At 41.8% G+C, this 15525-nt stretch overlaps 1 protein-coding gene across 1 annotated transcript in view; it reads right to left on the bottom strand.

Moving 5' to 3' along the window:
- The window catches only part of Galnt3 (polypeptide N-acetylgalactosaminyltransferase 3), a 39902-nt gene extending 28635 nt beyond the window's left edge, over window positions 1–11267 (bottom strand). Inside the window, exon 1 of the mRNA XM_051167152.1 lies at window positions 10995–11267. The gene's annotated coding sequence lies outside the window, so the exon portion shown is untranslated. The remainder of the gene's footprint in view (window positions 1–10994) is intronic.
- Between the last annotated feature and the right edge of the window lie 4258 nt (window positions 11268–15525).

The following is a 15525-nucleotide window of genomic DNA, read 5'->3' as shown; positions in this document are numbered from 1 at the left end:
GTCTACCTATAAGAAATTTTTCCTTTTTTTTTTTTTTTTTTTTTTTTTGGCATATTTCACAACTAACAATGCACAGGACTAAATTTTGCAAAGGTAGATTCTCAGCGCTACCAGGTAACTGCAAACTCATCTGTAAATCAGGATTGATGGATCTCTCTCTCTCTCTCTCTCTCTCTCTCTCTCTCTCTCTCTCTCTCTCTCACACACACACACACACACACACACACACACACACACACACACACACACACATTTGGATTAAGAAAATCCCCCCAAGAACTCACAGATATGGGCTTAAGAAGACAGTGCTATGGTTTGGGAAAGTGTCACATGAAAGGCTTGCCTGCCCTCACCCCTATTCAGAGAAGGGAGAACCTTCAAGAAGTGAAGCTTACTGCAAGTGCAACTCCAACCATAACTTGACCTTGGTAAGTTGCTAATTTGACATTTTCAGTTTCTAGGAATTGGTGCAAAAGCCTGAGTGCTTTCTTTTCTCCAAAGGATACTCTCTAGTAAACGGCTGTTGGTCCAGCTCGGGGGAAGCTCTGGGTCTGTGACTTAGGTTTGAAAAACGGCTGAAACTATAACTCTCAGTTCTGAAACCTAAAAGTTGCCCATCTGTTTCATTCACTTGTGACCACCAGGAATCTGCCAAAAAGCATCTCAGCCACCAGAAGTGACATCGGGGGCAATGCTTTCTGACGGCTCTATACCCCCTGCTTTTCATTATGAAATCTGTATCTGCTTTGGTTTTGGTCATTAATGCTTGTGGCCTCTGTTTCTGCTGCTATGGGTCCCATTAACTCACACTGAAATCAGGAAGCTGATCTCAATGACCTAAAAAGAGCAACCGCAGACTGCATTTTCACAAGTGCATTTCACAACACCTAGGGGAAGGAATGTTGACTGACCCTATGGAATGTAGCTGCAGGGTGAGTGTCCAAGATGCACTTGGTAATGCATAAATGGAGTCAGCCACTCCTAAGTAGAAGGCCGTTTCTGTCCATTTGTTCTTCCTTTGAAGGCCTGAGAGTTTTAAGGGATGGGGATACAGGGGGGTAATCAGTAACACTTCTTGTTCAGGTACTTCCATCTTTCTACGGACCCACCCTCCACTCCTTCGTAGACCTCATCCTGTGTCTCTCAGTGCCCAGCAGCCTGTAGAAATGGCAGCAAACTTTCATAGTCAGTCAACCCCTTCCTCCCCAGCTTCCTTCCTTTCTTTTGAATTGAAGACCATATGGCCTCTATTGCAACTTCTGAGTGCCAGAAAAGGGAAAAAGAAAGGAAGGAAGGAAAAGAAGAGGAAAGAAGACAATTCACAAATGAATAAGCATGTCTGTGGCCATGCTAAATTGTTTGGTTTGTTTGTTTGTTTTACATTTTCATTTTTTTTTGGTTTTTTTGTTTGTTTTGTTTGTTTATTTGTTTGTACAAAACCAGGCTGTGTCCCAAATTTGGCCCAGGAGCTGTACTTTGTTCATTCTTGCTCTAAAAATCCTACCCGAGCTGAATTTCTACCTAGTAAGTTTCCCCATTACTCCTTCCCTAGTTCTATCGACCTAGCTATTAAATAATCAAATCCAATACTTCAAATCATCCATAGCATTTCTAAGATCAGGTGGCAAACAGGACTAATATGAAACATAAAATATATCTGGCTGCTCCAATTATCTCTGGTATCACTGCATCACCCTCTCTTGGTGGTTAAGCAATCAGAAGCTTCCTTTATTTTAAGTTTACGTTGGACATAAACCAGTCTCAGCTTAGAACTTAACTGTTCCTTCAACAGCTGACCTCACATAGGGTAATTTTCCTTAAGGCCATGGATAGTCCATTGTCACAGAGTAAGGATGAGTATCCCTGTGCTAAATGCCAAGTTCCATGCAGGGAAAGAATGGATCCTTAATCCTGTGGGGTTTAAACTTAATTCCTTAAGCAAAGGGTGGAGGCCGTAGTGGATTTTAAGCAGCATAATAACTCAAACTGAAAGTTAAAAGGGATTACCCTTGAAAGTTGTATCTGATATGTTATTTTTGGAGAAAGAGGAGATCAAATAGGAGGGTAGAGGCAATTAGGGGATTACTAAAAACAATTTGAGCAAGGAATGAATACAAGAGATATGGAAATTTGGTAAAGAAACTTGAGAGTCAGCTGACGTCAGACAATCAGTTACTAGGAAGGCTACGGGACTCAGTCTGAGTTGAGAACGGCTCTTTGCTTGGTGAAAGGAACTTGATAACGAACTCTGTTCTAAAAGGAAACTTGTGTCAGGCAGCAACCATGACAGAAAAACTTACTCCATGCTATTTTTTTAAATGGTGACTATCATGAAAAGAGTTACAATAAAAATAAATCATGAAGAAAATGTAAAGGTAATAGTGATTTTCATAATGCAGTGTCCTGACTTTATTAACTCCATAAACATTTCTCAGAAAGATACGTTACACAAAACAAGGGCTACCGCATGTAAAAAATAGCTACTCAGAGATGCCATCAGAGGGAAATGACAAACAGAAGACTCAGAACAGGCCCATACAGCAATGGTTCAAAGCAGAACAAGAGGACAGACATGGGGGACCAATAGTCTGAAGCTCAGACTATGTAATATAAAGTTGGACTCCAACTCATATATAGAAAAATTGAGCAAGTCAGTTTTCTTAAATTGAATAACTACTAACCACAGCGTTTAAAGCAATTTCTAAGCTAGCCACAGGACATATGCTGGTAGTTTCAGCTTCAGGTATTTGGAGTATGAAGGATAAAGATTACTGTGTCAGAAGCATTTCAGGCCTACCTGGTCAATATAGCAGGAAGACTCTGTATCAAATAAAAGAAAAACTACAATTAAAGACCAACCTTGGCTGAATGTGGTAGCACACATTTGCAATCTGAAAACTCAGAAGTCTGAGGAAAGGGAATAGTGAAAACATCCTGGACTACACAATGAGTGCTTATATGTTAGACTATTTCAAACACTGAACAAAACGACCTCCTTGGGCTCCTCATAGGCTCCTTGGGATTTGTAGAGAGCAGTAGCTACATAATTATAATAAATAAATATTAAAATGCAGACAAAGAATAAGACGTCTATATTGAGGAAGGAATGGCAGAGGTGTGTGTGTGTCAGTAAAAGAGATGAGTATTTATCTGCCATAATTAGGATTTAGCAGACAAATACCTACCTGAGAGAAAGTACTCTAGGCATATTCTAAAGGTGAATACCGTTAGAGGTTAAAAACAGGGTGGAGAGATGGCTCAGTGGTTAAGGGCACTGACAGCTCTTCCAGAGGTCCTGAGTTCAATTCCCAGCAACCACATGGTGGCTCGCAACCATCTATAATGTGATCTGATCATGCTGTATGCATAATAAAAACAAACAAACAAACAAACAAAAAACAGGGTGGACAGTGACTGGAGATTAATTGTTACACGTGTGACTCGTTCCCTAGTCCCATTTAATTGGTGGATGGAAGCACTGATTTATAATCAGACTTTCAGGGCTCTGTGTTTTAGTCCTGAGATTTCAAGAACCATCTAGATGGAAGTAAATGAACTAAAGAAAAAAAAAGAAAAAAAAGAAAAAAAAAGAGGAGAAAAACAGTATACACTTCATAGGTTGCTGGGAAAATTTAATATTACATGTAAAATTGCTTAAAATATGTCAGATGAATGAGCAACAGTTAGGAAGAATCAATAACCACTATGATAATAAATATGAATTATGACATGATAAATATAACAGCTATTAGGAACCAAAAACATGGCTTAATAGGTGGGGTAAATATTAAAGTTAGCCACCTTCTTCTGGGAGGAAATTCGTTTTAAACGTTGATTCATACTTGAGTACCAAGTAGCTTGTTATTTCTTTAGGAGACTAAAAGTTTAGTGCATGGTTGAAGTGAGGGGAGTAGAGAGTGCTGACAAATTCCAGTCATAGTCAGAGGAAAAATGAGGGAGATCAGACTGGAGCTTGACGGCTGAATATTAGCTGACAAGCCTGAAGATGGGGAGGTGTTTATTGCAGGCGAAGAATAACACTTGGCAGTGACCTAGAGGCAAGAAGAACCTGGCAGTAAAAGAGGTTGCCAGGGCTCAGGCAGGAGGGGGTGGGGTGGCAGCAGCTGAATCATGCCCAGACTTTAGGCCACATTAAAGGGTTTGTCTTACCCTAAGGGTGTGGAATGGCTTTGAGAAGGGGTCACTGTGGCCAAGTATTTTGAAGTCTCATTCTGGATGCTGTGTGAAGAAGAAACCAGAAAGAAATCAGAAACCGTTCAGAAAGGCCGGCCATCACGGAAGTCTAGGAGAGAGATGATAGTCTTAACCGGGCCTGGAGGAAAATGCCTAGATTTGGAAGACATTTGTTTAAGAGATAAAATGCAGAGGGTTTGGTAATGGACTACAAAGAAATTTTAAAGGAAAATAGCTATAATCAAGGACTCTTTTTTTAAAAAAAATTTCTGTCCCCTCCTTTCTGGTTTAGTCTAACTATACTATGCTTAAGTAAAACCTGCCTTCTCATAGTTTCTCACCAGGAGTAATGTCCTCTCTTGAGGAATTGTTACAAGCAAAAACTTCATGGACTTTCAGTCACAAAGTTAATTTTTCACTTCCGAAAAATGTATCTTATATGAAAAAGTTCCAAAATAGCAGAATTCAAAGGAATAACATGGGTACAATAGCAGTCTAAGTTAAGCAGGCAAGTACAACGAGACACTTCCCCCATGTTGTTAGTTTTTCCTTATGTTTTCCCTTCGTCTGTTACACTTTTATTTTCTTTTTCCAAACCGGTCCTGTGGATCGAACACAGGGCATCCAACATGAGAGGCAAGCGATGCTCTACCATGAAGCTACCCTCTCAGCTGCTGTCACTCCACTCCTTCAGTCTTGAAACTTGGCTTGCAGAAAAAAAAAAATGCTTGCATGCTCTACAAACCATCCAAGTGGTTATGTGTTTGTGCAAATACAGAAGCAAACCCACCAAAAAGCTCCGATCTGATGAGAACTGACTGTTATGGAAAGCCTTTGGTGAGCTCTACTCAGGAAAAAGCAGTTCCAGTGCATGGTTTTTGTATGTTTTTAATCATTGCCTCTGGGGTTCTGCTGAGGATGGACTTGAGCATGGCAAGAAGACACATTAGAAAGACAGACAGGAAGTAAGTATGGGGCCCTAGACAAGACTTGTTAACACTCTGATAAAGGCGAGGAATGGGAGGGGGGATTTGTAATAATGGAGAAACAGTAAAATGTCAAGTGGACCGAGTGAGCGGCCTAATGGTTGCTGTGTTAGCCTTTCTGACATGGCCATTACAAAGTACACTCTCTGCTCAGACTAATTTGTAGACAGAAATCAACTGAGGCCCACATTCTATAGGATGAGGTGCAGGCAGATCCAATGTATAGAGAGGGCCCATTCTCATAAAGGACAAACTCGTATGTACACTCCATATAGTTGAATTATAAAAAGCTACCAACTCTCCAAATGTCTTAGCCCAAATGAAGGTAGAGCCCTCATGCCCCAATCACCTTCCAAAGGCTCTTTTTGTTTGTTTTGAGACTGTCTAAACTATGCAGCCTTGGCCAGCCTGTAGATCGCTATGTAAGCTAGCCTGCCACTCTGCCCCTGGGTTCAGGGACCCTCCTGTCTCTGCTCCCAGGACACTAGAAATAAACATGTGCACCACCAGCTCTCATTTCTTAACACCAACAGACATGCAACTAGATTTCCATATATGTATTTTGGTGTGACACAAATACTCAGATGGTAACTATTGTCGAAGCTGATAAATCAAGGTTAAAAAAATACTGTATTTGTAGCCTGATACCCAGATAGTACTATAGATCCATAGTCTTCTCCTCAGAAATCTCTTGAGCCAGATATATTTCAAATTTCAGAGGGATTTTTTTTTTTTTTTTTTTTTTTTTTTTGACATTACTATGGCAGCATGGTTCACACACCTAATCCATGGGGCCTAGGGCAGTGTTGCATAAGAAAAGATGCTGAGACCCACAGCAAAGCATCAGGCAGAGCTTGTGGAGCCTTGTGGCAGTGTAGGGGGGAAAGGATAGGAGGAACTGGAGGGGAAAAATTTTCCACAAGAAGATCAACAGAGTCAACTAACCTAGACCCATGGGGGCTCACAGAGCCTGAAACACCGACCATAGAGCATGCGTGGACTGGACCTTGGCCCCTGACACATATGTAACTGATGGGCAGCTTGGTCTTCATGTGGGTCCCCTAGCAAGTAGAGCAGTCTCTGACATGGACTCTGTTGCCTGTTTTTGGATCACTTTCCCCTAGCTGGGCTGCCTTGTCTGGCCTCAGTGGAAGAAGGATAAGCTTAGTTCTTGATGTGCCAGAGTGGGCTGGTAGTGGTGGTGGCTCCCTTTTTCTGAGGAGAAGGGGGGAAGGGAAGAGGAAAGGAGGGTAGGATAGGGAGGATAGGGAGTAGGGGGCTTCATCAGAACATAAAGTGAATAGTTAAATAAATTATTTTATTTTTAAAAGTCAGCACTGCTTCTATAGCAAGTTACACTATACCAGTGGTCTAGACAGCAGTGGTATAGACAGCAGTGGTATAGACAGCCTTTTCCTAAGACCTCACTCACATTTTACTCCAAATGAGCTCAAGGTTTGCTAACAAATGAGTCGCCCAAATTTTGTGGGTGACACATAGTAAAATTTCTAACACCTATAGATAGGCTGCCGGAAGTGAAACTTTTCCTTTCGGACTGTTGGGGTGATGAAACTCCTGCTTTACACTCGTGTGAGCTCCAGTTACTATGGTAAGTTAAAGATGCCCCACAGGCAATCCCGTAGATAAGCAAATTAGTTTACATAGCTTGAAATTCAAACAAGTACAGAGAAAAGTTACAGAGTCCAATCCAGAGAATGATTCAGGAAGGTTTTATCTAGTTGTCAGTAGCTACTTATGACCCAGAATTCGAAGTCTTACTTCCTTGTGTTTTACTATAAATTTAATCAGCTTTGGTCTCCTGCCATTGCTGGAACTGATGAAAATTCAATGTTGCCACCAGGCTTGGTGGTGCACGCCTTTAATCCCAGTGCTCAGGAGGCAGAGGCAGGTGGATCATTGTGAGTTCGAGGCCAGCCTGGTCTACAAGGCGAGTCCAGGACAGCCAAGGCTACACAGAGAAACCCTGTCTCAAAAAACAAAACAAAATTCAATGTTGCCATTGCCATTACATTAATTATGCTTAAATCACCCAAATTATATTATATAGCCAATTATCCTGTATTAACCAGATGCATAATTGGATAGGTAACAAAAATAATCCTTTCTTATTGGTCAGCTTTTAGTCTAATACATGATCTGTTTATTCCAAATGTATCATTATACTTTATGGATCATAGAACTGAATGTAGCTAGATGAGTTTGGTATTAACCATTTTCAAAATATAAAATGCAGCAATATTTTTTTTTTCAAGAGAAAAGTTCCTTCTACCAAGAATGTGAAGGTAGGTTAAAGTTAAAAGTGTCCTTGAAAATGTTAATTATCACCAATTATATTTCTCAAGACTGTATTCCTGCGAATCACTTGGGTATCTAATGTATTGTTGCTGTTTTAAATATGGGATCTCAGTTACATAGCTCTGGCTGGCCTGGAACTCACTACATAGATTAGATTAGCCTCAAACATATCTGCCTCCACCTCCCAAGTACTTGGGTTAAAGGTGTATACCACTACCCCTGGTCTTAATCTAATTTATTAATTTATTTCAATACACTTGTTTATACGTTATGTTTATAGGTGTTTTGCCTGCATGTATGTGTGCACCGTATATGCGCACATGTATGTGTGCAGTGCCCACAGATGCCAGGAGAGGGCGTCAGGTTCTGTTGTAAGGAACAACATGGGGGCTAGGAACTGAAGGTTTTTCTGGAACAACAGCCCATGCTTATCTATTAAGCCATAAATCAGCACTTTAGTCTAATTTCTGAATCTAGTATTTTATGGAAGAGAGTAAATGATTCCTGTAATCCTATAATAAATCCTATAATAAAGGTCAAAATTTAACAGATATGTATGTATGTATGTATGATATGCATTCCCCCCAAGAGCTATAACTCAGTCATAAAACTTAGGATAAAACTAGCACAGGGGTGGGGGATAACAGAATTACTTGATAGTTACTATCAAAATCTCCTCACAAAAACATTTCCAATTTCTTTTCTGTCCCTAAATATACCATAGCATGAGAACCAATTTAAAATATAATAATACACAATGAGATTTTGTGTAGGCCCTGATGTCTGAGAGATGCATCTAGTGTCAATATCATAGAGCCTCCATCAAATTCTTAAGCAGGGGTGCAATATGATTTTATGAAATTTTTATTCGTGTGTGTGTGTGTGTGTGTGTGTGTGTGTGTGTGTGTGTAAGCTTTTAGAACAATGAGCCTTAAAATATGTACATTTACAGGACAATATCATTTTAGCATTACAAATACCAGCCATTAGCTGACATGAAATCAATCTAGTATGTTAAGGCAAACTTAAAAAAAAAAAAAAAAAAAAGAGCATCCATGTCCTAAGGTTAGATATTGTTTTGTGAAACCTGTTTCATATATGCACATACACCCTCACCAGCATGTATTGGTTGAAACAAAATATTTCAAATTAGAGGATTGTGGGTTTAAAAAATGTTTTTATAGCACTGGTACTAAGGAAGTGTGCTTGAAACCAAACGTCTAGATTATTGCAAGTGGATGAAAGACATTGGGCCTATGCCTTATAAAATATGGCTTAAGCCAATATAATAAAAGATCAGAACTGACTAATGTCATCCAAATTGGCTCAAAAAAATAACTGTGTCTCTGAAATACCACAAAGAGATTAAAATCTCAGCCCACATGGGACCATCAATATACGTACGAAATTCTCAGCTAGGGAAATCCTAAGAGCCTCGCGGAGTCTCCACAGAGCAGGGTGGGAACTGGAGTAAACTAGAGCTGGACGGAGAACAATTGTCTCTCCTATAATTACAACGTCCTTACAAACTACAAGAAAGGAAAGAAGATAACCATCTTGTGATAAGTGAGAATGTGAGTGGTGAGACATAATGATATGGGAGCCCTCAGTCAACCCACCACAATAACGCTATCTCCAGCACTTGTAGGGTAAACTACAGTTAGAACACCTTTCTAGCCTCCGCTACTCAATTGGGATGGTTTGACTGAATGGCCAAGGCAGGAAGGGGAGTCCAAGGAGACAAGCATTAGAAGATGTCTGAGTGCTCTTACAGCTTCATTATCTTAGTGTAGGAAAATACCCCCCTCCCCCAATCCTTTATAGATAGAAATGAATGCCCTTTTGTTATTGCAATTAACAAGAACAAGTTACTTTGCCCTCCCCCCTAAAGTTAGAGTCATGAAGGTCCGATAAAACCTGTCCGATAGCCAGTGAAAACTAATGTGCAAAATTTAGGGGGAAATACATACTCAGTGTTCAAACAGCGCTGAGTACATCAATTTCTCAGTACAGAGACAAGACTAAGATGACAGGAGAGGCTCTTAAAATCCTTGGTTGAATTAACAATTATGTGATGCTATGGTGTGTGTGTGTGTGTGTTTTAGATTTTAATTGCATCTCTTTCAAAAATATATGTACAGCCTAAAGCATTTGAAGTTAAATGTACAATCTAAGTGTGTGTATATGTGTGTGTGTGTGTATATATGTATATACACACATATAAAACTTAGTAAAGATAGAACTAAACACTCCTAGGAAGGGGAATTACTATTTATTAAAATTTTCTATGAAAAAATGATGGTTAAAACAGTATATTAAAAATGTTCTGTAGGAATACACTGCCCAGAATGTTTCAGCTAACATGTATGTTATGTTTCAGTTAATGTTAAAGCTTAAGAAAAAATAATTATAGGGTGCGGCTTTGAACTCATGTCTCCAAGCAACAAACTCAGACGATAAAAGTTCAGATTTTTCTCACAACCAGAAACGCTCGAATTCAAATGTCATAACTTTCTGAATTTTTACTAAAGAATTCTAGTTCAGATGTTCGATATATGGTGTAACTTCAATAACAAGTCATAACTTAGTAACATTTTCTTTTTGAAAAAAAAAAATCAGAAAAGGGGGTGGGGGGAGGCGAGGGCAACTTGATGGAGTTCCCAAAACAGAAGGAAGGAATTAAGTCTATGGTGAGAGTAGTTTCAACCTTAATTGTTAGGCTTCTGAAAATCCTAATTAGGTAGACAGGAATTTGGGCTTGGCACTCCCAGGTTCAGACGTGGCAGGATACTGAAACAAAGTTTTTTTTTGAACCTTTGAGTCATATGCCACGGGCACACCAGATCCTAGATACACTGGTCCTTAAGTCAACAGGTCCTCTAAGAGGAGGGCGCGCAGTTGGTGAACCGCAGCCCTATTTCCTGGACTCTGCCACCTTCAACCGGAAAGTGGGCGCAGCTCTGGCTCGGGAGTGCACCCGGAAAAGTGCTGAGCACAGGGTGCCCCCGTCCCGACCACCGAGCGCCTTCCAAACCAGTCGGAAAGCTTCGAGATGGACTCGGGCTGCCGCAGTTTCCAGTCTTAGGACTGTCTGGGGTTGGCGGGGAAAGTTGCCCAGAACAGCCACAGCCCTCCCTGTCGCGGGTTTGATCCACTCGGTAGCCAGGAGCGGGCAAGCAACCTGCTAGCCCAAGTTGGCGAGCTTTGCGCTGCGCCTCGGCGGGAGATTCGCCCTCCCGAGGACCAGCTAAGGGACCAGTGGGACTTTCTGCCCGGGAAGAGCTCTCGGGCTAGAGCCTAGTGACCAGAACAGCCTAGGAGCACTGGCGACAGGCGTGACCCGCGTCCCCACCGGCCTCTCTGGAAGTGGGCAACTGAAACCCGTTCTCGAGACCGCGTCCAACCGGCTGCGGGCAGCTCCGAAGCCGTTCTGCACTCTGTCCCTCGCCCCGACCCGGGGAGCCCCCGGAACCCCCGGCGGGCCGGACACCGGCTTACCTGGCAGGTGGGCAGGGCAGGCGGCGGGAAGCGGCGGCCAGCCGGGGCTCTGCCCGTCTGCCCAGAGCCAAGTGCAGGTGACGGCGCCGGCGACTCGGGTGGCTGTGGCTATCGAGGCCGCTCGGTTCAATTCTTCCTCCGCCACCGCTTCCTGCCTTCCCGCCGGGCCTCCCGTGTTGCCAACCGTGGCCGCGGCGAGGCTCCTCTTGCTCTGCGAGTCTCCCAGGTGAGCTCCCGCCGGCGACGTCGGCAGGGGCGAGGCCGGATCCCGCGCCTGCGCGCCAGCCCAGCGCCCCGCCCCGGTCCTACCTGAGCGCTCAAGGTGAGCCTCGGGCCAGCAGGGCGCGCGCCGTGCAACCCCTCGGTAGCTCGCGCGCCGCCCGCCAAGCCCCGATTCTACTAAGCCGATGCTGCCCCGCGCCGCGGCCACCTGATACCCAGAGCCCGCAGTCAGGGACCCTGCGAAACCTGAGCTGCACTTCCCCCTCAGGCGGCTCCCCTGCCTCTTCGCAGGGTCCAAACCCAGGGATGCGGCACCCTACCCACGAGACCACTGTGGAAACGTGCTGCTTCCTCCGCGGGGCTCAGCAGCTTGTCACCAGTTAGGTCGGTGAGCTTCCTTCCCCTCTAGCCTTGATTTCATCACTCTTCTCAGTTGAGCATAGCTAGTAGTTTCCGTTTGTGGCTGCAGGCACTAGGGTAGAGAAGCCTCACGTCCCAAGGAGGCGCCTCCCTCTTCCAAAGTAGAGCTTCTGGTATTTGGTCAAGCTTCGCTGATTTGAGGTCCTCCACCTCCCCTTCCTAGGTTACTGTCTGTCGCAAGGCAAACCACTATCCACAGTGGGAGAGACAGCCGCGCCCTCGGGAGAGAACCCCTCTGCCCGGGTTTGGAAAGAGTTTGTGGTTTCCTGGAGAGGAATTGTTTTCATTGAAGAGTGGTTTAAAACCCCAACATCTGTTCTGCAAGGTGAGAACCTACACTCTTAAACATGTTAGGTTTTGCCAGGGTGTTTAAGACACTTAAACCCTTTCTTTTTCACTATGACTTTTGTTCTTGGGGCGCTGGCACCCAAAACCAGGACTTAAAATTGCTTTTACACATTTCTGTGAACTTGTTATTTGACTATTCTCAAAAATATTCAGAGAAGTAGAAAAACAGTTAAGGACTTTTGGGCAACATGGTTGATCACATAGTGATGGATCTCCTATTAAGAATAACAGAGGCCATCCTCCTACGTTTTGACACCCACAATGCTCATTTACTAGCTTATGAGTTTTATATGTGACCTGGAACTAAGGTTTAAAATCATTAGTACACTATGAACAGGTGTTAGTTTTATTTGGCTTGTGTGCAACATTCATTTTAATATAACCATTTTACAGTTCTGCACCTATAGTTAGGTTTAAAACTCTGATAATTCTTTGTTTTGCATATTTCTGATTGACTTACAAGGCATCTGGAAACTCTTGTGTGACATCTTAGCATTAGTATTTAAAATCTTTTTCCTCCAAGAAATAAAATGAAATAAAGATCCAGAAGACATGTGTATATTGTATATATTACCATAATAAACTTTGATTGTGTGTCTGTAGGCCCAGAACTAAAACCATTAATTTCCTAAAATCGTTTTATTTTGTTAGTTCGGCCACTTTCTTTTGTATTTAAATGGAAAGAGATTAATGCTCATCTTTGGAGGAATTTAGAAGAAACCCTAAGTGTATAGCCACAACATTCCTATCACCTTGCGGCTCACTACCCATCCCCAATGAGGAGGAAATTCTATTCCTCACCCGGAGGCTAAGAGTGACAATTCCCATCGACAATGACAGGACCAGAGAAGATGGCATAGGATGGCACTATAGAATCACAGGTCGAGATGCTTTGCTATAAAGACTAGTCGTACCAGAAAGCAGCTGGAAGAACAGCTAGGGCAGACTGACCAAAAGAGAATGAGAGACAATAGACCCAAAGCTTCAAGATGGACAGAAAAGATGGTACCCAAGCCATCAGTATTTCTGTATCTGGCATATTTGTTCCACTTCACGCAGTATCTGTACTATTATTTCATATCATTCTGAAGGCAAAAAGAATCTTAAAATTAATTTTTAAAATGTCTGCATCACACTAAAATTAAAGTGCTTCAGGCCAAGAAAAACTATTATTATGCTGAAATGTTTAATATCCTAGGTCTAATCAGCTATAAGAATCTTGGAAGTACCATTCTATTCAAAATTATGAAATGAAGCATTTATTTCATAGATGTAAAATTAACACCGCATCATAAAATGGAATTCAGGAGGCTTCATGTACACAGGTATCTCTGAAACAAGCCTATTTAATATTATAAATTTGGCATATAATTACAGGTAAGCCAGGAATCTGAGCAGATTTTACGCTGGAAAGAAGTTCCTCAAGCACCTCTTCTATCCCCAACACATACGCGTATGTTCAAGCACTAGTTTGGGACTAACTGGTCACAAACTGCTCACTTATGTAGACTTTAGCTACTCACTGGAAAATTGTTTCTGTTACCATTTAAACTAGTGCCAAGAGCAATGCCTGATACACAGTGGCTTCTCAGGAAATATGTGCTAACTGAATAAGTCCTTCTAATGCCAGAAAAAAAGCCAGTGTATAAGGAAGGCATCTTGACCACAATGCAGAGAAATAACCTTGGGCAAGAAAAAGTAGTGGGTTGGTAATCTAAAGGGCATAGTTTGAGAAGTGACCGGTTTTCAGATGCCTTTCTTTCATAAGACACTATGTAAAGCACCTTCTACTCCCACGGAACACAATCCTTGCTGCAAAGTAAAGTGTGAGTATGTACAAAATTCTTTTACACTCAGATTCATCTAAATGCCACACTGTGAGAGTCATCACGGGGGTGGGGGGGTGGGGGGCACATAAAATAAGGACAAGGTAGAAAAATTAGAAATGACTTACACAAGAATTAATTTAGTAAAAATTAGTTCTAAAAAATTTAAATGGTTTAATAAATACAATTGGTAGCTTGTGCCCAACATTCTGTATTTTTGGCTTGTTAATTGTTTAACTGCTGATTCAACAGGGCTTGTTCACTGTAGTTTGAAGCATATGCCTTGGCTTAGACTTTAGAACTGTTCTACCTCATGGAACTCTCCTTCTGAGCTCAAAGTCTAACTGAGAGACTTAGCTCAAAGACAAAGCAAATTGAAGTGCTTTCTACCAAAAGGAGTGAAAAATCTGAAATCTTATTGATTCAACAAGGAGAAGAGTGGTGGCATGTCTACAAAGTGACGTAAACATATGAGCTCTTTAAACATAATAAGTCGGCATAATCCAGCACTGTACTAGTCAACACAGTGAAATCCTCAGAAACGCCTTACTCATGTTTAGACTGTTCTGGAGTTCCTGTTGCATGAGTTTTTTGCCTTAAGAACATTATCAGAATGACCACCCCGGATTTTGGAAAGATATAGACACTTCCATGAAGTCATTTATTGACTTAAAGTTCAGTAGAACTATCTAGTTAATGTTGTTTCCTTGGTAATTGGCACATAGTAGGTGCTCAATAAATATTTGATGACATATATTGAATAGAGAGCCGAGTTTCAGGCTTTTAAGCATTAGCATAAAAGCAAAATGAAATGCCATGCTGAGTCAGACTAATATTCAATCTAACTAGCTCTGAACTCTGATGGAAGCACAAAAGGACATTTCATAGAAAAATATGATAATGGTCTTGCATGATGTTGACCTCTGAGATCTACTCCAGGTATCCTTAGCGTATGCTCTTTCTACACCGACCTATTTTTTTTTTCTCTGTACAGTGAATATTTTTCATTGCAAAAGAATCCATACTCACTACTGAAAGGGTCTTTTAAGCTAAGAAAGCCACTTTAAAAAATACAGAAAATTGTTCATAGCAAGATGCATCAGTTCAGTTCGTGTGTGTGTGTGTGTGTGTGTGTGTGTGTGTGTGTGTGTGTGTGTGTGTATGCGCGCGCGCGCGCGTGCGTACGTGCCCGCGCGCCAGAGTGTGCGCGCGCACTGGATATTGAGTTCAGGACCTTTTCAAAATACCAGGCAACAACCTCTCTACCACTTAGCTCCACTCATGTCTCTTCAAACATTTCCTATTAAATTTACTTCCAGATATTTTATTGCTAAAGACGTTGTGAAAGTAGAACAATGAATATAGAAAACAGCATGTCAAATAAATTCATTTCGGTATTATTTCAAGTGGATGTCTGGTATCTCTTTGTCTGGTTCCACCTATTTGTTAGTTATTGTTGGACAGTGAAGATTGCTTCCAAACCTTGCTATTTCAGACAGTTCTGGAACAACCACAACCTTCGTCTCTTGTAACGTTAATAATAAAAAATAATAGTAATTTTCTTTATTTTTACTAAGGTAGCTGGTCAATACGGAGATGCTTATATAGGGGAGGAACCAGCAATGGAACAGCACTGTGGAAAGTCCCCTAGAGGGAGCAAACCAAGGGCCAAATCATGAGACTCAAAACAAGAAAATGAAGGCAGTCAGTGGAGC

The sequence above is a fragment of the Acomys russatus genome, chromosome 24, assembly GCF_903995435.1.
Source record: "Acomys russatus chromosome 24, mAcoRus1.1, whole genome shotgun sequence".
Lineage (NCBI taxonomy): Eukaryota > Metazoa > Chordata > Mammalia > Rodentia > Muridae > Acomys > Acomys russatus.
Note: the sequence above shows the minus strand (reverse complement) of the source record. Positions and strands in the feature narration are given on the sequence as shown.